The sequence below is a fragment of the Pelobates fuscus genome, chromosome 7 (assembly GCF_036172605.1).
Source record: "Pelobates fuscus isolate aPelFus1 chromosome 7, aPelFus1.pri, whole genome shotgun sequence".
Taxonomy (NCBI): Eukaryota; Metazoa; Chordata; class Amphibia; order Anura; family Pelobatidae; genus Pelobates; species Pelobates fuscus.
This window is the reverse complement of record NC_086323.1, coordinates 180,195,378-180,203,364: the sequence shown is the minus strand read 5'-3', so window position 1 is coordinate 180,203,364 and position 7,987 is coordinate 180,195,378.

Below are 7,987 nucleotides of genomic sequence, written 5' to 3'. Positions count from 1 at the left end.
CACGTCTGGATTCTCCCTTGGGACTCGGGGAGAGCCAAAAGTGCACCACGAGCAAGGGATCCACGTCTGGATTATCCCTTGAAACATGTTGAGAGCCAAAAATGCAGCGCGAGCAAGGGGTCCACATCTGGATTATCCCTCGGGACGAGCCAAAAGTGCACCGCGAGCAAGGGGTCCACGTCTGGATTATCCCTTGAAACATGTGGAGAGCCAAAAATGCACCGCGAGCAAGGGGTCAACGTCTGGATTCTCCCTCGGGACTCGGGGAGAGCCAAAAATGCACCGCGAGCAAGGGGTCCGCGTCTGGATTATCCCTTGCAACTTGTGGAGAGCCAAAAATGCACCGCGAGCAAGGGGTCCGCGTCTGGATTATCCCTTGCAACTTGTGGAGAGCCAAAAATGCAAGGGGTCCACGTCTGGATTATCCCTTGCAACTTGTGGAGAGCCAAAAATGCACCGCGAGCAAGGGGTCCACGTCTGGATTATCCCTTGAAACTTGGGGAGAGACAAAAATGCACCGCGAGCAAGGGGTCCGCGTCTGGATTATCCCTTGCAACTTGTGGAGAGCCAAAAATGCACCGCGAGCAAGGGGTCCACATCTGGATTTTCCCTTGCAACTTGGGGAGAGCCAAAAATGCACCGAGAGCAAGGGGTCCACGTCTGGATTATCCCTCGGAACTTGGGGAGAGCCAAAAATGCACCGCGAGCAAGGGGTCCACGTCTGGATTATCCCTTGAAACTTGGGGAGAGCCAAAATTGCACCGCGAGCAAGGGGTCCACGTCTGGATTATCCCTTGCAACTTGTGTAGAGCCAAAAATGCACCGCGAGCAAGGGGTCCACATCTGGATTTTCCCTTGCAACTTGGGGAGAGCCAAAAATGCACCGAGAGCAAGGGGTCCACGTCTGGATTATCCCTCGGAACTTGGGGAGAGCCAAAAATGCACCGCGAGCATGGGGTTCACGTCTGTATTATCCCTTGGAACTTGGGGAGTGCCAAAATTGCACCGCGAGCAAGGGGTCCACGTCTGGATTATCCCTTGGAACTTGGGGAGAGACAAAAATGCAAGGGGTCCACATCCGGATTATCCCTTGCAACTTGTGGAGAGCCAAAAATGCACCACGAGCAAGGGGTCCACGTTTGGATTATCCCTTGGAACTTGGGGAGAGCCAAGAATGCACCGCGAGCAAGGGGTCCGCGTCTGGATTATCCCTTTCAACTTGTGGAGAGCCAAAAATGCGCCGTGAGCAAGGGGTCCACGTCTGGATTATCCCTTGGAACTTGGGGAGAGCCAAAAATGCACCACAAGCAAGGGGTCCACGTTTGGATTATCCCTTGGAACTTGGGGAGAGCCAAAAATGCACCACGAGCAAGGGGTCCACGTCTGGATTATCCCTTGGTACTTGGGGAGAGCCAAAAATGCGCCGTGAGCAAGGGGTCCACGTCTGGATTATCCCTTGGAACTTGGGGAGAGCCAAAAATGCACCGCAAGCAAGGGGTCCACGTCTGGATTCTCCCTCGGGACTCGGGGAGAGCCAAAAGTGCACTGCCAGCAAGGGGTCCACGTCTGGATTCTCCCTCGGGACATCTGGATTATCCCTTGAAACTTGTGGAGAGCCAAAAATGCACCGCAAGCAAGGGGTCCACGTCTGGATTCTCCCTCGGGACTCGGGGAGAGCCAAAAGTGCACCGCGAGCAAGGGGTCCACGTCTGGATTATCCCTTGGAACTTGGGGAGAGACAAAAATGCAAGGGGTCCACGTCCGGATTATCCCTTGCAACTTGTGGAGAGCCAAAAATGCACCACGAGCAAGGGGTCCACGTTTGGATTATCCCTTGGAACTTGGGGAGAGCCAAAAATGCACCGCGAGCAAGGGGTCCGCGTCTGGATTATCCCTTTCAACTTGTGGAGAGCCAAAAATGCACCACGAGCAAGGGGTCCACGTTTGGATTATCCCTTGGAACTTGGGGAGAGCCAAAAATGCACCGCGAGCAAGGGGTCCGCGTCTGGATTATCCCTTTCAACTTGTGGAGAGCCAAAAATGCGCCGTGAGCAAGGGGTCCACGTCTGGATTATCCCTTGGAACTTGGGGAGAGCCAAAAATGCACCGCAAGCAAGGGGTCCACGTCTGGATTCTCCCTCGGGACTCGGGGAGAGCCAAAAGTGCACTGCCAGCAAGGGGTCCATGTCTGGATTCTCCCTCGGGACATCTGGATTATCCCTTGAAACTTGTGGAGAGCCAAAAATGCACCGCAAGCAAGGGGTCCACGTCTGGATTCTCCCTCGGGACTCGGGGAGAGCCAAAAGTGCACCGCGAGCAAGGGGTCCACGTCTGGATTATCCCTTGGAACTTGGGGAGAGACAAAAATGCAAGGGGTCCACGTCCGGATTATCCCTTGCAACTTGTGGAGAGCCAAAAATGCACCACGAGCAAGGGGTCCACGTTTGGATTATCCCTTGGAACTTGGGGAGAGCCAAGAATGCACCGCGAGCAAGGGGTCCGCGTCTGGATTATCCCTTTCAACTTGTGGAGAGCCAAAAATGCGCCGTGAGCAAGGGGTCCACGTCTGGATTATCCCTTGGAACTTGGGGAGAGCCAAAAATGCACCGCAAGCAAGGGGTCCACGTCTGGATTCTCCCTCGGGACTCGGGGAGAGCCAAAAGTGCACCGCGAGCAAGGGGTCCACGTCTGGATTCTCCCTCGGGGAGAGCCAAAAGTGCACCGCGAGCAAGGGGTCCACGTCTGGATTCTCCCTCGGGACTCGGGGAGAGCCAGAAATGCACCGCGAGCAAGGGGTCCACGTCTGGATTATCCCTTGCAACTTGTGGAGAGTCAAAAATGCACCGCGAGCAAGGGGTCCACATCTGGATTATCCCTTGAAACTTTTGGAGATTTAAAAATGCACCACGAGCAAGGGGTCCACGTCTGGATTATCCCTTTCAACTTGTGGAGAGCCAAAAATGCACAGCGAGCAAGGGGTCCACGCCTGGATTATCCCTTTCAACTTGTGGAGAGCCAAAAATGCACAGCGAGCAAGGGGTCCATGTTTGGTCTATCCCTTGGAACTTGGGGAGAGCCAAACATGCACCACGAGCAAGGGGTCCACGTCTGGATTATCCCTTGGTACTTGGGGAGAGCCAAAAATGCGCCGTGAGCAAGGGGTCCACGTCTGGATTATCCCTCGGGACTCGGGGAGAGCCAAAAATGCACCGCGAGCAAGGGGTCCACGTCTGGATTATCCCTTTCAACTTGTGGAGAGCCAAAAATGCACAGCGAGCAAGGGGTCCACGCCTGGATTATCCCTTTCAACTTGTGGAGAGCCAAAAATGCACAGCGAGCAAGGGGTCCATGTTTGGTCTATCCCTTGGAACTTGGGGAGAGCCAAACATGCACCACGAGCAAGGGGTCCACGTCTGGATTATCCCTTGGTACTTGGGGAGAGCCAAAAATGCGCCGTGAGCAAGGGGTCCACGTCTGGATTATCCCTCGGGACTCGGGGAGAGCCAAAAATGCACCGCGAGCAAGGGGTCCACGTCTGGATTATCCCTTGCAACTTGTGGAGAGTCGAAAATGCACCGCGAGCAAGGGGTCCACATCTGGATTATCCCTTGAAACTTTTGGAGATTTAAAAATGCACCACGAGCAAGGGGTCCACGTCTGGATTATCCCTTGAAACTTGTGGAGAGCCAAAAATGCACCGCGAGCAAGGGGTCCACGCCTGGATTATCCCTTTCAACTTGTGGAGAGCCAAAAATGCACAGCGAGCAAGGGGTCCATGTTTGGTCTATCCCTTGGAACTTGGGGAGAGCCAAAAATGCACCGCAAGCAAGGGGTCCACGTCTGGATTCTCCCTCGGGACTCGGGGAGAGCCAAAAGTGCACCGCGAGCAAGGGGTCCACGTCTGGATTCTCCCTCGGGACTCGGGGAGAGCCAGAAATGCACCGCGAGCAAGGGGTCCACGTCTGGATTATCCCTTGCAACTTGTGGAGAGTCGAAAATGCAAGGGGTCCACGTCTGGATTATCCCTTGCAACTTGTGGAGAGCCAAAAATGCACCGCGAGCAAGGGGTCCACATCTGGATTATCCCTTGAAACTTGTGGAGATTTAAAAAATGCACCGCGAGCAAGGGGTCCACGTCTGGATTATCCCAAGAAACTTGTGGAGAGCCAAAAATGCACCGCGAGCAAGGGGTCCACGCCTGGATTATCCCTTTCAACTTGTGGAGAGCCAAAAATGCACAGCGAGCAAGGGGTCCACGTCTGGATTATCCCTTGGAACTTGGGGAGAGCCAAAAATGCACCGCGAGCAAGGGGTCCACGTCTGGATTCTCCCTCGGGACTCGGGGAGAGCCAAAAGTGCACCGCCAGCAAGGGGTCCACGTCTGGATTCTCCCTCGGGACATCTGGATTATCCCTTGAAACTTGTGGAGAGCCAAAAATGCACCGCGAGCAAGGGGTCCACGTCTGGATTATCCCTTTCAACTTGTGGAGAGCCAAAAATGCACCGCGAGCAACTTCGGGAGAGCCAAAAATGCACTGCGAGCAAGGGGTTCACGTCTGGATTATCCCTTGGAACTTGGAGAGAGCCAAAATTGCACCGCGAGCAAGGGGTCCACGTCTGGATTATCCCTTGGAACTTGGGGAGAGCCAAAAATGCAAGGGGTCCACGTCCGGATTATCCCTTGCAACTTGTGGAGAGCCAAAAATGCACCACGAGCAAGGGGTCCACGTTTGGATTATCCCTTGGAACTTGGGGAGAGCCAAGAATGCACCGCGAGCAAGGGGTCTGCGTCTGGATTATCCCTTTCAACTTGTGGAGAGCCAAAAATGCAAGGGGTCCATGTCTGTATTATCCCTTGGAACTTGGGGAGAGCCAAAAATGCACCGCGAGCAAGGGGTCCACGTCTGGATTATCCCTTGGAACTTGGGGAGAGCAAAAAATGCACCGCAAGCAAGGGGTCCACGTCTGGATTCTCCCTCGGGTCTCGGGGAGAGCCAAAAGTGCACCGCGAGCAAGGGGTCCACGTCTGGATTCTCCCTCGGGATTCGGGGAGAGCCAAAAGTGCACCGCGAGCAAGGGGTCCACGTCTGGATTCTCCCTCTGGACTCGGGGAGAGCCAAAAGTGCACCGCGAGCAAGGGGTCCACGTCTGGATTCTCCCTCGGGACTCGGGGAGAGCCAGAAATGCACCGCGAGCAAGGGGTCCACGTCTGGATTATCCCTTGCAACTTGTGGAGAGTCGAAAATGCACCGCGAGCAAGGGGTCCACATCTGGATTATCCCTTGAAACTTTTGGAGATTTAAAAATGCACCGCGAGCAAGGGGTCCACGTCTGGATTATCCCTTGAAACTTGTGGAGAGCCAAAAATGCACCGCGAGCAAGGGGTCCACGCCTGGATTATCCCTTTCAACTTGTGGAGAGCCAAAAATGCACAGCGAGCAAGGGGTCCATGTTTGGTCTATCCCTTGGAACTTGGGGAGAGCCAAAAATGCACCGCAAGCAAGGGGTCCACGTCTGGATTCTACCTCGGGACTCGGGGAGAGCCAAAAGTGCACCGCGAGCAAGGGGTCCACGTCTGGATTCTCCCTCGGGACGAGCCAAAAGTGCACCGCGAGCAAGGGGTCCACGTCTGGATTATCCCTTGAAACATGTTGAGAGCCAAAAATGCAGCGCGAGCAAGGGGTCCACGTCTGGATTATCCCTCGGGACGAGCCAAAAGTGCACCGCGAGCAAGGGGTCCACGTCTGGATTATCCCTTGAAACATGTGGAGAGCCAAAAATGCACCGCGAGCAAGGGGTCAACGTCTGGATTCTCCCTCGGGACTCGGGGAGAGCCAAAAATGCACCGCGAGCAAGGGGTCCGCGTCTGGATTATCCCTTGCAACTTGTGGAGAGCCAAAAATGCACCACGAGCAAGGGGTCCGCGTCTGGATTATCCCTTGCAACTTGTGGAGAGCCAAAAATGCAAGGGGTCCACGTCTGGATTATCCCTTGCAACTTGTGGAGAGCCAAAAATGCACCGCGAGCAAGGGGTCCACGTTTGGATTATCCCTTGAAACTTGTGGAGAGCCAAAAATGCACCGCGAGCAAGGGGTCCACGTCTGGATTATCCCTTGAAACTTGGGGAGAGACAAAAATGCACCGCGAGCAAGGGGTCCGCGTCTGGATTATCCCTTGCAACTTGTGTAGAGCCAAAAATGCACCGCGAGCAAGGGGTCCACATCTGGATTTTCCCTTGCAACTTGGGGAGAGCCAAAAATGCACCGAGAGCAAGGGGTCCACGTCTGGATTATCCCTCGGAACTTGGGGAGAGCCAAAAATGCACCGCGAGCATGGGGTTCACGTCTGTATTATCCCTTGGAACTTGGGGAGTGCCAAAATTGCACCGCGAGCAAGGGGTCCACGTCTGGATTATCCCTTGGAACTTGGGGAGAGACAAAAATGCAAGGGGTCCACGTCCGGATTATCCCTTGCAACTTGTGGAGAGCCAAAAATGCACCACGAGCAAGGGGTCCACGTTTGGATTATCCCTTGGAACTTGGGGAGAGCCAAGAATGCACCGCGAGCAAGGGGTCCGCGTCTGGATTATCCCTTTCAACTTGTGGAGAGCCAAAAATGCGCCGTGAGCAAGGGGTCCACGTCTGGATTATCCCTTGGAACTTGGGGAGAGCCAAAAATGCACCACAAGCAAGGGGTCCACGTTTGGATTATCCCTTGGAACTTGGGGAGAGCCAAAAATGCACCACGAGCAAGGGGTCCACGTCTGGATTATCCCTTGGTACTTGGGGAGAGCCAAAAATGCGCCGTGAGCAAGGGGTCCACGTCTGGATTATCCCTTGGAACTTGGGGAGAGCCAAAAATGCACCGCAAGCAAGGGGTCCACGTCTGGATTCTCCCTCGGGACTCGGGGAGAGCCAAAAGTGCACTGCCAGCAAGGGGTCCACGTCTGGATTCTCCCTCGGGACATCTGGATTATCCCTTGAAACTTGTGGAGAGCCAAAAATGCACCGCAAGCAAGGGGTCCACGTCTGGATTCTCCCTCGGGACTCGGGGAGAGCCAAAAGTGCACCGCGAGCAAGGGGTCCACGTCTGGATTATCCCTTGGAACTTGGGGAGAGACAAAAATGCAAGGGGTCCACGTCCGGATTATCCCTTGCAACTTGTGGAGAGCCAAAAATGCACCACGAGCAAGGGGTCCACGTTTGGATTATCCCTTGGAACTTGGGGAGAGCCAAAAATGCACCGCGAGCAAGGGGTCCGCGTCTGGATTATCCCTTTCAACTTGTGGAGAGCCAAAAATGCACCACGAGCAAGGGGTCCACGTTTGGATTATCCCTTGGAACTTGGGGAGAGCCAAAAATGCACCACGAGCAAGGGGTCCACGTCTGGATTATCCCTTGGTACTTGGGGAGAGCCAAAAATGCGCCGTGAGCAAGGGGTCCACGTCTGGATTATCCCTTGGAACTTGGGGAGAGCCAAAAATGCACCGCAAGCAAGGGGTCCACGTCTGGATTCTCCCTCGGGACTCGGGGAGAGCCAAAAGTGCACTGCCAGCAAGGGGTCCACGTCTGGATTCTCCCTCGGGACATCTGGATTATCCCTTGAAACTTGTGGAGAGCCAAAAATGCACCGCAAGCAAGGGGTCCACGTCTGGATTCTCCCTTCGGGACTCGGGGAGAGCCAAAAGTGCACCGCGAGCAAGGGGTCCACGTCTGGATTATCCCTTGGAACTTGGGGAGAGACAAAAATGCAAGGGGTCCACGTCCGGATTATCCCTTGCAACTTGTGGAGAGCCAAAAATGCACCACGAGCAAGGGGTCCACGTTTGGATTATCCCTTGGAACTTGGGGAGAGCCAAGAATGCACCGCGAGCAAGGGGTCCGCGTCTGGATTATCCCTTTCAACTTGTGGAGAGCCAAAAATGCGCCGTGAGCAAGGGGTCCACGTCTGGATTATCCCTTGGAACTTGGGGAGAGCCAAAAATGCA